Source organism: Notamacropus eugenii, chromosome 3, assembly GCF_028372415.1.
Source record: "Notamacropus eugenii isolate mMacEug1 chromosome 3, mMacEug1.pri_v2, whole genome shotgun sequence".
In the NCBI taxonomy this organism is placed as follows: Eukaryota; Metazoa; Chordata; class Mammalia; order Diprotodontia; family Macropodidae; genus Notamacropus; species Notamacropus eugenii.
In genome coordinates this window covers 433,859,996-433,877,003 of record NC_092874.1, presented here as the reverse complement: position 1 = coordinate 433,877,003, position 17,008 = coordinate 433,859,996, and the positions used below count along the sequence as shown (strand labels likewise).

The following is a 17,008-nucleotide window of genomic DNA, read 5'->3' as shown; positions in this document are numbered from 1 at the left end:
TCTACTCCTGTTTCATTGAGAATATCAAAGCCTTTTGTGGATCACAACAAAGCCTGGCAAGTCTTCAAAGAGAAGAAAGTACCAGATCATCTTACCAATCTCCTGAGGAACCTGTATGCAGGTCAAGAAACAGTTAGAACAACAGGTAGAACCAAACATGGAACATCTGATTGTTTTAAGATTAGGAAAGGACTACAATAAGGTTGTATATTGTCACCTTATTTAATTTATATGCACAGTACATCATGCTACATGCCAGGCAGGAAAAACCAAAAGCTGGAATTAAGGTTGCCAGGAGGGATATCAACAATCTCATAAATGCATATATACATTCTAATGGCAGAAAATGAAGAACTCAAAAACCTCTTGAGGAAGGTGAAAGAGAAAAGTATAAAAACTGACTTGAAGCTGAACATTAAAAAACCTAAGATCATAGCAGTTGTTCCCATCACTTCCTAGAAAATAGAAGGAGAAGAAATGGAAGCAGCATCCAATTTATATTCTTGGGCTCAATGATTACTGCAGATGGTGACTGCAGTCATGAAATTAAAAGACGCTCCTTGGAAGGAAAGTTAAGGCAAATCTGGAGAGCATACTAAAAGACAGAGACATTACCTCATCGACAAAGCTATGGTTTTTCCAGTATGTATGTAGTGTACGACTGTGAGAGCTGGACTATAAGGAAAGCTGAGCACCACAAAATTGATACTTTCAAAGAAAACTTTTGAGAATCCATTGGAAGGCAAGGAGATCAAATCAGTCAATACTTAAATTATTTCAGGCTATTCATTGGAAGGACAAATATTGAAGCTGAAGCTTAAATACTTTGGCCACATAATGAGAAGACAGGATTCATTGGAAAAGACTCTGATGTTGGGAAAGATTGAAGGCAAAAGAAGAAGGAAACAGCAGAGGGTCAGATGGGTAATATCACGGGAGCAATGAACATGAGCTTGGACAGAGTTCAAGAGATGGTGGAGGATAGAAGGCCCTGACATGCTGTGGTCCATGGGGGCATGAAGAGTAGGACCCGAACAAACAACATTCAGAGATATAAGATTATTTATTATTTAAGCTTGTCTATATTTCTGATGGCTTGGAATGAAAGTAAGTAGCCTGATTTTGAGAAAAGTGGAGGATTTTTGCTTCAAGACTGATTATTTTATGATGATAAATCCTAAAACTTTCTCCTTTGGGGCATTGCCTCAGGCCTGCTCTTTACAGCTGGAGAATTATGGGGTTTTTTTTATTTAGAAAAAAGTTTCTGGCATTTTCCTGTTGCCAGTTTTGTTTCAGAAACAGAATTTTATTTTCCCCTTTGGAAATGTATATATATATATACTTCCTTAATATATACTTAATATATATATAATATATATATACTTCCTTAAATATTATTTGTCTTTGATCAGTTTCAATCTAACTTCTGATCTCTATCTTATTATTATTGGAGGTTAAGGAGACCCCAAGTTCTTCACACAACACCAGTTCCACAATGAGCACATAAAATGAATAGTGATGGAAACCCCTTTATCCAAATCAGTAACAGAATAGAAATCAGAGAAGGTATGTATGGGAGAATATATACCCAACAATACAGAGTGAAGGTTCTCTCCCACTGGGAGGGAGATAACTCAGACCAACCAAGAAAGATTGTCCTTGATCTCATCCAAGGAGAAACTCACTTAAGTCTCTAATATGGCTAGTTGGGGACAAGGACATGATGGAAACTGCCAGCTCCTGTCGTGTTCGCTTCTGCCCAGAGTCTTTTCCTTCAGTATGCTGAAATATGGTCGGCCTCTTCCACCTTTAAAGTCCCTGAAGCAATTCAGAGCTCGAAGAAGAGCTGAAGCTTAAAGCATCCCAAAGAGGGTTGACAAAAAGCTGGAGCTATGGATCTACACTCACTCCCTCAGGCAGGGCATTCATCTTCACCAATGAGAAGAGAGTCCCATATCAATGTGCTTGGGAACAAGAGTTATGTATATTTGTGTTGTATATTTTTACATACGTATTTGTTGTTTTCCCCATTAGATTTGCTGCTTGTGAGAAGAGACTATTTGAATTTTTATACTTATATTCCTAGCATCTAGCACAGTATTTAGCACATAGTAGGTGTTTAATAGGGCAGCTTAGTGGTTCAGAGTCAGGGAGACTCCTCTTTCTGAGTTCATATCTGACTTCATACACTTACTAGCTGCATGACCCCGGGCAAATCACTTAACCCTGTTTGTTTCTGAATCTGTAAAATGAACTAGAGAAGGAAGTAGTGAAGCACTCAAGAAAACCCCAAATAAGGTCACAAAAAAGTCAGATACAACTGAACAAAAACAAAAGGTGCTTCATAAATGCTAGTTGAGCAATGACACCTGACTGAGGGGCGATCAGACTAAGTTCCCTGCTCTCACTCCCAACTTTTCTTTTAGCACACCAATGTGTATCTGCCTTTTCCTATGATGTGTGGACTGACTGCTGAAGGGTTGAAGTGTGAGGATCAGAAGCCATACCTTTGGGACCTATTCAAAATATAATTTCTTCTACACTTGTCCTTCTGAATTCTGGACAGAATGAAATTCCCAACTATTTTTTAGATTATTTCAATACATCAAAATTTGGTAGTGCGAAGATTTGTTATATATGCATTTTATATATAAAAAATTTGTATTCTATATTTCTACTTCGATTTTCTTTCCTCCTCTTCCTTAATCTAATCCAACAATTCAGCAAACATGTGTTCCAGGCACTGTGCTACATGCTGAAGATATAAACACAAAAATGAAAAAGACCTTGTCTTACAAGAGCATATACCCCTCTGATAAAATACAACATGTAAACAAACACAAAGAAATTTTGGGGAGGGAAGAGAGAACACTTGAGAACCTAAAAGGCCACATGTGGCTTCAAGGCCACAGGTTCCTGGAGTTAGGAATTCCAATAGGTAGAAACAAGTGGGGAGGGCATCCCAGATGGCTAACAGTATGCTCAAAGGAGCAGAGTAGATGAATGAATGAAGAGATGAAGTATTTATTAAGGGTTTACTATGTGCAAAACACCAAGATAAGCAATGGGACAGAAACAGAAAAGTCGGACAGTCCCTGCTCACCAAGAGCTCACATTCTAATGCAGGGGATGGCACATATGGAATATTTCAGCTGCACGTTAGATGGAAAGGTCCCATGATCCTTAGAGTGCAGTGGCAAAACAGATGCTAATAGTATTTCTTTAATGTTACTTCCATTAATAAAATAAAATCAGTATCTGATATTGAATTACTTGACAGTACAAAGGAGTTTGGTAACAAGAACTCTCCTTTCTGGATCTTTGGTAACTGTGGCAGTAGAAGCTATGGAAGTGATTGCCAGGCTATACCTCCACATTTTCCCAAGATAATGGCTGAGGGCTGAAGCATTACTCTTTCCAAAACTCTCAACTTCAGGGTCATGGGTTATTTTCATCAGAGTCCAAGAGGAAATGATGGTCAAGGTGGTGGTGGTGCTGGTGGTCAAATTGGTAGTGGTGGTGGTTTGATTTGCCTGGTATATGCTGTCTCTTCTTTCCATAAGGATTCTGTAATGCTTCTGTGAGGCTAGTTTGCCTGCCCAAGTGCATGGCAGTTGGCTCATGATAGAGTAAGCATTCTGACCCAGGCCCCACATGCCTTCATTTCACAGACCAATAATGAATTGGAAGTTAAGGTTACTTGTGCCCTGAGAAAAGTTCATAAAGGTTTCTGACTAAGGGTGACCATGGAAACCAGACTAAAAGTGGAGAGCAGGGATTTCACTGGAATCTTTCTATAGAGGGGGAGGGGTCTTCTCCCTGTATTTCTTCTTCCCCACATGTTTTCCAAATAAGAACCTACATGACGAATCAGTCAACTAAAGACCAAGGGGAAAGGAAGAATCATTGAGTTGGAACTGATGTCAGAGATCCTCTAGGATCATAGGATCTAGAGCTGAAAGGAACCTTCAAAGATTATTTAATTCATTCTTCTTATTTAAAGATGTAGAATCTGAGACAAATTCCTCCCTCTTCCCATGACTTGTTACAATTATGTAGGAGACAGGATTAGAACCTTGATCTTTCAACTTCAAATTCAGAGCTCATATCACTATACCTCAGCGACCTCACAACCCACTTTGGTGAAGTACAGATTTCCTCTACCATCCCAGGGAGGTATGCCTGTGCCTGAACCACCGTAAGAGGAGCTCGGGGCCTCAGGAGGCAGGCCTTGCCATTTTTGATAGGCTCTAACTATTAGATGCTACTTCCCACCCAAAGATAGAGAGGTCAAGAAAGGCAGCCCCTGTGCAGACTGAGGAGAGAGGTCAGCACTAAATGACTGATTAGAGGCCAGGCCACTTCTTTCTATTCTGTTCCCCACTTGCCTTTTGCTCGTTCTCTACTTCATGCCTTTTCCTTCTCCGTGTCCTCTATCCCTCGTTCTCTCCGGCACCCTAATTCGTCCACAGCTCCCCATTGTCCTCCTCCTCACTGCTCTCCATACCCCACTTCCAGGCTTCCGGACTTTCACCAGCAACGCCCACATTTTTCTAGGCGAATTCTAGGGAAGTAACCCCACCCCTCTTATCTCCCGCACCCTGACCCTAGAAAACCCTGGGTGGCCAAGGCTGGCAACCCTACCCTGCTCCTCTCTACCTAGGGCCCCGCCCCTCCCCGCCTCGGCCCCCGCCCTCTCTGCCTAGGGCCCCTCCTCTCCTCCTGGGTCCCCGTCCCTCCCTCAGGTTTCCTGCGCACCCAGCCTGCTCCCCGCGCCCAGCTCTCTGCTCTGGCTCCGCGGACCGGCGCTTGCACAGTCCAGTCGGGCTCAGCTCTTGGCCGCCGCGGCAGGCACTGAGCAAACAGGCAAAGGAGACGCGGGCTAGCCGGGAAACTTTTCCTGGGGCTCTACTCGGCCCGGGTCTGCTCCGGTGAGTCAGGTTCTGTCCCGCCGCCCAGGGGAGGGAGGGAGATTGTCTTGGGGCATTGGGACTCCTTAGGGAGGGGATTAGGAACACACACACACACACACACACACACACACACACACACACACACACACACACACACACACACACACACACACACACACACCCCTTTCCCTCTCACCCCCATCCTGGGCTCCCATGCCCTGACAGCCCGTCTTCCACTGGGTGGACGGAGCCCAGGGACTGGCGGTCAGTGAGGATTGGGGAGGGAAGGACAGCCCTGGCTACGAGTAGCGGGGCTGGGAGGATGCCAGTGAGCCGCAGCTGAATTCCAAGGTCCCCGACATCTGTACTGGGAGAAGGAAAGGGACGCCAGTAACAGGCTGGGGCACCTGCTCGCCGAGCAGGATCTGGAGCCTGGCAGACGCGGCAGAGCCCGGCCCGAGTCAGAGGCAGAAGCGCAAGACGAGCTTGCCTGAGCAGGGGTCTCCGTTCAGCCCCTGGGGCACCTGTGGATCCACCCAAGATCTATAGGAGAATCTCAGAGAGCCTCGAAAGCTACATTCGTCCCCCCAGGTCAGGGATCTCAAAGGTCCTGCCTGCCTATTTGGGGTCCTTGTGAAGGGTGGAAGTTACCGTCCTGTCATGGACCTCCACGACCCTGAAATTCCAAGGAGCCTTCGGCTCAGTAACCGGCGTGGGGGTGGGGGGGGCGGGAGGGGGGAGATGGGGGTTTGGATATGAGCAGAAGGGTAGGTTCCAAGGATAATAATAATAACTGACTATAGCACTTGAGGCGTTTTGCATATATAGAAAGAGATGAGCAGTTCTAAGGTAGCAGTGAAGAGAGGGAAGGACAAAGATTTGCCAAAGATGGGGAGGCAGATGGAAGCCGCAGCCTCCCTCACTGCAGTCCTAGGGAGAATACTGAGGTCTTCTGGTCAGAAGGGGAGGAACACTGACCATAATGATCCCTTGGAGTGTGGGTTATGAATGCTCAACGAATATTTGTTAAATACATGCATAGAAGTTTAATTCTGGTCCTTTTGTGGCAGGGTCTGGGATCCAGAAGCTTGAGGAGGGACTGAAGCCTGGGGGGAACATTTGGTGTCTAGAGGAAAGAGAACTGTGAGGATACCTGCTTTGGATTGTCTTTGGAACCCAGGTAAGTCACTTCCATCGTCCTGCTCCTGTGTTCACATCTGTAAAGGGGTTGGGTTTTAATAACCGGTCCACCCACCTGTTGAATGTCATTTGAGAGTGACTTGAAAGAGTCCAATGGCATACCTATGTAACAGTAGAATGGTGGTGCTGTGTTGCTATGCTGGTGACAAGGGATATTCCTTTCCCCTCTATACTCCCCCACCTCCAACCATTCCTTGCCCAGATCATCCTCCCACTCTGACCTTCTGTAGGAATGGTTTTCCATTCAAATAAGCCAGAGAAGATAATGAAAAGGAGGAAAATGATCAAGAAGGCACCTCTCAGATCATCAGTTAGTCAACAAGCATTTAAATGTCTGCTTCTATGCCAGGCACTGTGCTCAACTTTAATAACACAAAGAAAGACAAAAGCAAACAAAAGAAAGCAAGAAAAAAGAAAACACCAGTGCCTGATCTCAAGGAGTATGTATTCTAATAAGAGAGACAATTCTAAATACAGAGGATGTGAAAGTAATTGGAAAGGAGAAGATATCAACTCTTGGGGGATGGGGGAAGGGCAGCAGATTGACCACAGATCAGAAAAAGTCTCTTTAAGGTGGTATTTGAGCTGAGTCTTGAAGGTAGTCAAAGAAACTAAGAGGAAGAGAAGAGGGGGCAGAGTGTTCCAAAAGTGGGGTACAGCCTTTCCTTCCCCTTCCCCCCAAATTGATGATTTATTGGCTAAGAAGATCCTGGTCCACATTTTCTTTCTCCCAACTCTGGGAAATCATAAAAATTAATTACTAATTCTCTTTTGTTCAGCTCCTGTCCCTCCCCTCCTTCCCCCTCCCCCACAGAACAATCTCTCTGGTGAATATATATTTAAAAGATTTATTTATCACACACATACACGTTCTTCCTCCATTGTCTTTCTCTGCTGAGTTTTTACAATGAAACACAAAGATCTACAATGCAATGGTTAATCACATTTGTCTTTGAAGACTGGTTTTAAAGTAAAAAGAAAACAGAAAACAGACAAATGTTCAAGAAAAAGATTTGAGGGGTTAGTTATGCTCTTCATGGGAAAGAAAGAGGAAGAAGACAGAGGAGTGTAAGAAATTAATCACCTACCTTGATATTAGTATGTGGCTCAATCACACATTTCTTGTCCCACAACCAGCCACTGTGAGTTTTTTTCCCTCCTCTTCCACTACCTTCCCTTTATCTCTGTTTTCCTCTCTCTCCCTCTCTCCCTCTCCCTCTCCTTCTCCCTCCCTCCCCCCCTCTCTCTTTCATCTCTTCTTTTTTCTCAACTTCCTGATATAGTGCTAGTGCTCATTGTAGTAGCCACCAATGTTAGTGGCTCCTCTGTCGTCCAAGTCATTCCAACCTCATTCTCAGTCCCCAGTGCAACTTGCCTCTACCATACATACACATTGGTCTCTGACTTTTGACTTTCTTTTCCCCTTTTAATCAGAGCCTAACCTTGTTGGTCTAGTCAAAGTTAACTTCCTGACAGTCAAGAAAGGAAACAAGACAGTGGGCATTGGCCTACAAAATCCTTTGACATTCCTCCCCAGAGTCATAAATTTTCAGCCTCTTACAAAATCAGCCAAACTGCACTTGAAATCTCTAATTACATGTCACAGCATCAACATAAATACCACCACTTAACAGCACAAGGATGATTAACCCAACATTTCAGGTAATGCTCTCAGGATACCATTCACAGCAAATGTTTATATACAGTAGACATATCACAGTGACAGACTGCTTCAGTGACTGCAAGTCAAAATCATGTGCTGGAAATGTTACAGGCACATGTCATATCTGTAGAACACAAGAAAATATGGACAACAACAAAGCAAAGACATTAACAACATCAAGAGGGCTACAGAATAATAAAATGTCCATAAACAGCAATATATATGCCAAATTAAAACACTTTACACAGCTAACAGATAATTATGTATTTAACAGTGGCATATATTAACACAGAAACAAGTAAACAAGAACAAGAAAAAAAGTACTCAAAACAAGTATTAAGTGACATATGCATCACTGAACATACCCAGTTATATGTGGAACACGTATTAACATGGATAAACATTAGCACTGTCATATGGTTAACCACTTCTACAGTTTCCCCTACAATACCATGACTTAGTCTGTTCACTGATCACATAGATCTATCTTAACTGTGATCTGCTGACCTGTCTGTTCCTATACCTAAGCTGATTGATGACATAGGTTTCTGAACTTGGGGCGGAGAGAGGAGGGAAGGGGCAGGTTGGCACTGTTCATATAGTCTGTAGGATATCTCTGTACCTTAGGAATCTCAATAACTGAAGTCCTATTCAGGAAAATTTTCACTTCTGGATTCAATCTTTTCTTCCATCAGAATTGGGTGTTCACTTGAAATATGCTTCTCAGCCATGGTTTGGTTCTGACAATCTTCAGGTAATTGGTAGGCAGTATCTTTTAATGAGTCTACTAGGGTAAGTATTCAGCAATCCTCATCAAGAAATCCACCTAACTCTCCTATAGGCAATAAGTGGGTTGTCATAAATTGTTTTTGCATGATAATTGTCTAAGGAAGACTGATAGAGATGTTCTAGGATGTCCTGACCCATATGAATTACACTTAGGATATTTTTGGGTACTCCATCACAATGGCTTACCCCCATGCCCCTGTCCCTGGGAGGCACATGTCCCTGTTGCAGTTTCCATTCTGCACTGTATTGCCCTGACAATACAATGAATCAGATCTGAAAGAGATCCAGAATAAAATATATTTTGATATTATGCTAGCTGTGTGTATATATATATGTATGCATATACATATATATGTGTGTATTCATACGTATAGAAAATATAAATATAAATTTCTGATGCACATGTAGTTTGTATAGAATATTTACTGGTCGAGAGAGAAAGGTGATATAATTTCTTCTTCTTTACAATTTCTTATTTACATTTCACTTGATTTTTATCCCTTTAATGTTCTATTATAGAACAAACTTATTTTGTTCTAAGTTAGCTCTCATTAAAAAAAAAAACAAAAAACCATTGTCTTTGCAGGGCCCTTGACAGTCTCAGAGACTAGTCTGTAAATGCAAAGTTGCCCAGTCTTTCCACGGCTAGATATATAATAACTTTCCACAGATTGGTTAACTTGTATGTTCTGCAAAAGCCAAGATCTCTCAGCAAAACTCTCCTTCTTGAAGACGTTGGCATCAAATTCAGATATCATACCTATGTTGATTTCTGTTGGAGCTCTTCTGTGTTAAAGTCATAGTTCATTTAAGGAACATGCTGATATGGTCTACAGTCCCTCCATCCTCAGCAACTCCAAAACACAAATCAGTAGGTAGGCATCTAAAATTATGACATCAAGTCTATGGCAACATTCCTAGTGGCATCAAATCCATGTAAGGGAATGTTGGATGTTGACTCCCTTGAGATTTTTGGTTGGGTCTCTCTATCCTGAAAATATTCAGAATTGTGCTTTTAAAATGCTTAGCCCTTAAGGATAACAAGGTATAGTTCTAGATTTTTTGATGTCAGTCAATGCTAACTTCTCCTTGAGTCATGTGCTTTCAGTCTCTGGCTTAGTCCTCTATTGGGGCAGGTAGGTGGTGCAGTGGATAGAGCACCAGTGCAGGAGTCAGGAGGACCTGAGTTCAAATCTCACCTCAGGCACTTGACACTCACTAGCTGTGTGACCTTGGGCAAGTCACTTAACCCCAGTTGCCTTATCCTAGGTCATCTCCAGTCATCCTGATGAATATCTGGTTGCTGGATTCAGATTGGGGGAAGAAGTGAGGCTGGTGACCTGCACAGCCCTCCCTCCCTCAAAACAAAGCCAAGTGCAAGTCATGTCACCATTTCTCTGATGGCATGGTCTTCTTTGGCAATGAAGGATGAACACACATACACATAGTCCTCTATTGATTGTCTCTAATCTATCTTGAAGATATCTATCTTATTTGTACATAGTTGTTTGCATGCTGTCTCCCCACGTTAGACTATAAGTTATTTGAGAGCAGGGATTGGCTTTTGCTTTTCTTTGTATCTCCAGCTCTTAGCATAGAACTTGGCACATAGTAGGTGATTTATAAATACTCTTTAATTGACTGACTAACCAGATCATGGTAAGAAGTCTGTACTCTGAAAATTAGTTTGAAAATGCCATTCATCAAACATGTAAGCTTTCTGGTTACTAGATGGGTATACCCAAGTATACTTGTACTCTCTTCTGTTGAACACCTCCTCTACTTCAGTAAGTATATAGATCAAGTCCTAGATACCCTCTCCTGTGGTAGTGTATTTTTTTTATTTTTGAATAATTCAGTAGATCAGGTAATTCCCAGACTGATCATTCTCCTCCTCTTGCTATGAACTACCCTAGAATTCTCCAGTTCTTCTACATTTCTTTGCAATAGCCTTATAATATCTTTTCTTCCATTGTCCATTTCTAAAATCAAGAGAACCCACTCCTTATGAGGTTTCTAGATTCAAGAAAATCACTAAACTTTTCAAGCAACTTGTATCCCAGGTGATCAGTAGATTGATGCCTAATAGCAAAACCAGAATGCAGCAGTACACAAATATAATACAATCAAACAGTGCTCTAAGCAAGTGACACACAGGGAATGTAGAAGGAAGAGGTTTTATTCAGTTGTTTGCCTTTCCTCTCTCTCCTTCCCTCCTCTTTGCCTCTCTGCCCCTCTCCCTACCCCCGCTTTCTCCTTCCCTCTTTCCCTCATGTTGTTTTTCTCATTTCCATTTGCTCAGGTACATATAAAGAAACCATTGTCAACCACATGTATCTTAGAAAATGGATTTTTAAAAAGAAATGAAGTAAGTAAACTTTTAAGAAATAAAGGTTTTGGAAATGGGCACACTTTTCTGAGGAAGGAAAGAGGAGAGAGAAGATGAGTTGGAGAACTTTAGAAATTTAAACAAGCCCAACAAACTCAGAACCTCCCCCCTGCCTGGCACACAGCTTGATCCCACAGTTCCAGTCCCGTATATAACCTGGCCTTTTCCCTCCACTTCTTTCCCAGAGGGCATCTGATCTCCAGCACAGCTGCCCGAAGTGGCCAAAGCAATAGAAGTTCCTCCATTTCCTCCTCCCAAGGAGCCACTGCTCCTGGCTCATTCTTAATTTCCCATGTGGCGCTCAGGTTTTTCCTTCAAGATAGGAAGCCTGGCTTGTCAGTCATTGTCTGTTCACCGCTAATTCCCTTTGAGCTAAGGAGAGGAAATGGGAGGGTTTTAAATACCTGCTACTGGGCACTGACCTCTGGCATCTTGTTCTATGTAAATGACAGGGCTTCACACAAAAATAGCTTCCACTCTTCCTATACTGGTTCCTTGCCGAGTAGCTGGCATGCAGTCAGTGGCAGATGGCTGGCCCCTGTCACTCACTCAGTTGGAGCCAGGCAGTGGATCATTGGACTCGCTGACTGTGCTGAGAAAGAACACGATCCCTGGGCTCTTCCACGAAGGCTCTGCTCTATGGAGCATGTCTCCCACATGGCGTGGAAGATTATGAAACACAGGAAAATCCCCAATAATCCTAGATTAATACAGGACAGAAACACCCTAAAATGGATTCAAACAGAGGACCCTGGTTCCTCACAATGCTTTTACTAATTACAAAGGAATAGAAAGGGTTGAGGGAGGTGAGGATCAGTTGGTAAGTCAATAGAAATGTTAATAGATTTCACAATTCCTCCTTAGAGTCCAGAAGGCATCTGGGGGAGCTGTCAATTATCTTGATTCAGAACCTGAGGTAGTGGGAACTGCATGTTAAGTGATCCCCTGGCAGAGACTGGCATTATGAAGTGAACATTAGGAATTTCTCTAAGTCTTTCCTTTCCCTTTCCTCAGGCCCTGAGGAAGGAACAGTTTCTTATTATTCAAGGCACTCCCCCTGTCTCAAAGAGGACCTCTGTTTTGTCTTCTTGCCCATTTTTAATAGCTTCACTGTTGAGAAATTATATCTAACCTAATCCCTTCAGGATGTAGCTTCAATATACTTTTATTTTGCATCAGTAAAGAGAGAGCACAGCTGGTCTGCATCAAGAAGGGTAATGGTTGATGTGCATTGTTTCCATGCAAGAACTTGGCCTTGAGAGAGGGTCAGGCTATTCCAAGAATCAAAGGTGTGCTGGAGCCAGCTCCAAGAGGTCCTTGAGAGCCCATTGTTAAATTGTCAATGTGAGCATCTACAGCTCAGAAATTGGTAAATACTCCAAATCAGAGCTTGATTTATTGCTTTTTTTTGGGGGGGGGGTTATCTAAACTTAAGAAAGCAATAGCACTAGATGTTAATAATTCAGATTAAGTTTAAAAGTATTGTACCTACTTTCTTTTCTTGGAGAGCTAATTGTTAACATTTACCACTCCCCTGGACCAAGCTGATTAACAGAATCTGCTACCAGGGGGATCTGAAATATGAGAAATCTCTGAATTCCTCTTCCAAATCTGAATCCTATGGGTCATTCTGGCATGATGGAAAGAGCACTGAACTTGCATGTAAAGAGCCTGACTTCAAACACCAACTTTGCCAAAGGACACTCTCCCTCTCTGTGCTTCTGTATCCTCATCTCTACAATGAGGGGATTGGATTGACTGAACTTGAACTTCTAGCTCCAAACTGTGACTTTGTGCACATCAGGCCCTAGGTTCAAAGAGATATTGAAAGGGCCAAACCATCCCCTACAGGAACCCCTAGACCCAGCACTGGGTCTACTGATACAAATCCCTGTTCCCCTTTACTGACCTAGGGAGAGGTCAACAAACAGATGGGGGAGAAAATAATTTCACTAGATAATACATGCATACACATGTACATGTATGTATACATATATTATATAGCTTTTATATTTGTCATGTCTATATTTTATATATTATGTGTACATATACGTACAAATATGTGTCTACATACCCATATGTGTATATACATATATATGTATACCCTGTGTCTATATATGCGTATATATGTACACACACACTCGCACTCACACACACACACACACACATATACCCACAAATGCACTCATGCTCAAACTTTTAACTTACAACTCTCTCAGCTTCAGTTTTCTCAGCTGTAAAATGGACCTACCTCCCAGAGTTGTGAAGATCAAATGAGATAACATCTATAAAATGCTTAGCACAGTATCTGACATACAGTAGGTGTTTAATAAATGCTTATTCCCTTCCTCTTCCGATGCCCAGACCTTACAAAAGGATGGAACCGCTCATGCTCATTTACACATACACACAGATACACCACTACCTGTCCATCTACAGTACCTTTTTCCTTTCAAGGCAGTTCTTGAAGTAAATTTTAACCTGATTTCACTTAGACAATCAACAATCATTATAATTACAACAGCTAGCAATTGTATAGCACTTTACAATTTGCAAAGCACTTTCCACATGTTGTCTCTTTTGATCTCATAACCCTGTGAAGTAGTTACTCACTTCCTTTTAGTATTTTTAAAAATGAGGGTATCTTTATCCTTATTTTACAGATGAGAAAACTGAGTCTTATAAGTGATTTGCCCAGGGTCACACAGCTAATAAGTATGTGAGGCAAGAGTCAAGCCCAGGTCTTTCTAACTTCAAGTCTAACATTCTGTCCAGATGCCACTAAATGCCTTTCCAGAAACATTATAGGTAGTGGGGAAGGGGTGGGGAGGGAATGGATCTGGAATCAGACACCCTGGGTTCAAATCTTGAGTCATCTACTTACAAGATAATATATGTAATATGTTTGCAAATCTTGCCCTTGGACAGCTAAAATAATCATAATACTTATTATTGTTTATTATATGGTAACTTTGGTTAAGTTACTTAACTTCTCAGTTTCTTCTTCTGGAAAATGAGGGTTGGACTGGATAATCCATAAAGTCCTTCATAGTGCTAAAAGCTGAGAAGGTACCTGGTGGATATCCTCAGGAATCTACATTCCAGGGATGACCCTGGACCCAGAATCAGTAAAACCATCTATAATTAATCACCCACAGTATGGAAGAACATTGGAATTGGAATCTCAAACCCCACATTTGAATCCCAGCTCTGTTTTCTCACTTGTTAGTCATGTGAGTGTAGGTGTCTGAGTCTCTTTCCTCATCTATAAATTGCAAAGAATGATATCTGATATATCTGCCTCCCATGACTGTGATGAAGACCAAGTATGACAAAGCATGCAAAGAAAGCCTTTTCTCAAATATTAAAATTCTATGTAGATGTAAATCGTTGCTTTTGTGTTATTTCCCCCGAGAAGCTTTATCTCTGAAACACATTAGGCTGAGTGTCATCTAAGGCTCCAGTCACCTGCCATTTTCCCTTCTCATCAAACCACTGCACATTTCTGAATCTGCATTTCTAATTATAACAAAGCTCTTCCTCTTTATATATAAGTGACTCACTTCTGCCAGGGACCGTTAATGGTGATGGAGAATTCTAACTCACACTCATTAGGAACAATAAAGCTGATGGTCTCGGAAGCCAGGACACCTTGCCTCTTTATCCATTCATCTCTTGAGTTGTAATTCTCTGTATTTAATGCACGAAGGTCACCGTGGGGCAGACTCAGATTGAGGCTGACAGCACCCAATTTGTACCTGTAGCTTGAATGGCTTTAAATGTGCTCCTGACAGAATTTGTTAGAAACCATTTCATCAAAGGAAAATGAAAGCAAAATGCATTTGGTATCAGACTGGGGTTGGAGAAGACTAGGGGAGATAGATGGCTGACTCTTCGTAATCTAGGACACTGATTTTTCTCTAGCAAGTTTCTAAAAGAAAAGACAATTTAAAGTTGCCTTTCAGGTAGACTGAGAGACTCCATCGCTGGTGATAATATATGTAAAGCACTTTGCAGATATGAAAGTTATGTAAATGTGATTTGTTATTATTTTTATCATCACTCCCAGGCATTAAGCAATTGAAAGGGCCTAAAGAACATAGGTGAGAATGGGAAGGGTATATTTTCAATCTCTATTTAATTTCCTATTTTCCCTGGATCTGGATATGTTTCAGACTTGTACTAGTAATGGACTTAAAGACTGATGGGGGTAGGTTAGTCAGGAGGGAGATATATTATGGGAGTAATTTATAGAACACCGAAATGACTAGTTGTGGTGGAAAAACTGCCAAATTCATGTACCAGACCCTACCAGGACACTTTCAAGGCTAAGAGGATCCTAGGGCAGCTAGGTGATGCAGTGGATAGAGCACCAGCCCAGGACTCAGGAAGACCTGAGTTCAAATCCGACCTTAAGACACTTGACACTTACTAGCTGTGTGACCCTAGGCAAGTCAATTATCCCCAATTGCCCCATCAAAAAAAAAAAAAAGATGAAGAGAATCCTCAGGAAGACCTGAGTTCAAATCCAGACTCAGACATTTATTATTTGTGTGACTTTGGGCAAATCATTTAACCTCTGCCTCAGTTTCCTCAACTGTAAACTGAGGATAATAATAGTACCCATCTCTCAGAGATGTTTGAGGATCAAGTGAAATATTTAGCTAAATATTTTTGTGGCTAAATTCAGGAATTTGCAAAACTTTTTTGAGATCTGGTAATAGCTCCATTAAGAGTGCCCAATGATGAGTGGCTCTGTGTATTAAGGAGAAGTGTAGCACTGGACTTGGAGTCAGGAAGGTCCCTGGATCCCATCCTGGTTCTGAGATTTACTAGCTGTGTGACCTTAAGTAAGTCACGTCACCCCTGAACTTAGCACAATGCTTGGCCCTTACAACTGCTAACCTACTTTTTTTCCTTCCCCCTTTCCTCAGAAGATACTGATCAAGCTACTCACTTTCCATTGAATCTCATGATAATCATAGTTCATATTTATTTGACTCTTTATAAGCAGGGCAGCATAGACGGAGAGCTGATTTGAGAAGCAAGACAAGTACTGGCTATGTGATTTCAGTACCATCTTTGCTCATTCATTCACACACTCCCAAACATCCATATCCAGTCATTTGCCAAAATCTGTCAGTTCTACCTCCACAGTATCTCTCACTTGTGCCCTCTTTCCCCACTCACACAGCCACCTTCCTAGTTCAGTTCCTCATCACCTTTTGCCTACATCATAACAATAACTTTCCAATAGTTCTCTCCCTCAAGTCTCTCCCATTCTGATTCCTCCTTCACTTAGTTCTCCTTTTCCCAAAGAACATGGACCATGTCACTCCCCTCAGCACCACCACCACTCCATAAACTTCAATAGCTCCCTATTACCTCTAGGAACAAATATAAACTCCTTAGCTTGGCATTGAAAAGAGTTTCATGGCATGGCCCTTCCTATCTTTCCAGTTGTCTTAAATATTTCTACACTTCTACCCACTATTTGATGCAGCCATCCTGGCTGTACTCCATCTCCCATCTCTGTCCCTTCACATTAGCATCCTCTGCCTGGAATACTCTCTCTCTTTACCTCTGCCTTTTAGAAGGGAAGCTTCCCCGGCTTCCTTCAAATCTCATCTTAAATGGCACCTTCTACAGGAGGTTTCTCAGTGCCCTTAACTACTAATGCTTTCTCCTCTAAGAATCTTCCCTCTTTTCTGTATGTATCTTTCATATATATAATATGTATACATATATATTACACATATATGTATATATGTGGATGTTGGGTGGGTGTGTATGTATATATGCATACATGTATTGTATGTATATATGCATATATGTGTATGTATATGTATAGAGAGAGAATGTTAATATACATATACTTCTATTTTTATATCTAGCACTTAACATAGTGCCTGGCACATAGTAGGCTCATAATAAATGCTCATTGATTGACTGGTTGATTGGACAAGTCACTTAAACTCAATGCTCCCAGGCAGCTCTCTAAAACATGAAGTACTAGCTGAGCAGGAGCCAATCTGCCTTGGTAGAGAGACTTTC

At 41.8% G+C, this 17,008-nt stretch overlaps 1 protein-coding gene across 3 annotated transcripts in view; it reads left to right on the top strand.

Moving 5' to 3' along the window:
* Positions 1-4,761: 4,761 nt before the first annotated feature.
* Positions 4,762-17,008, top strand: part of HRH1 (histamine receptor H1) — a 122,935-nt gene continuing 110,688 nt past the window's right edge. For 2 of the 3 annotated variants that reach the window (XR_011964700.1, XM_072598481.1), the window contains exons 1-2: positions 4,762-4,931; positions 5,984-6,093. The gene's annotated coding sequence lies outside the window, so the exon portion shown is untranslated. Of the gene's footprint in view, positions 4,932-5,010; positions 5,505-5,983; positions 6,094-17,008 lie in introns of those variants that run through there. The other variant, XM_072598482.1, reaches the window with a different exon arrangement.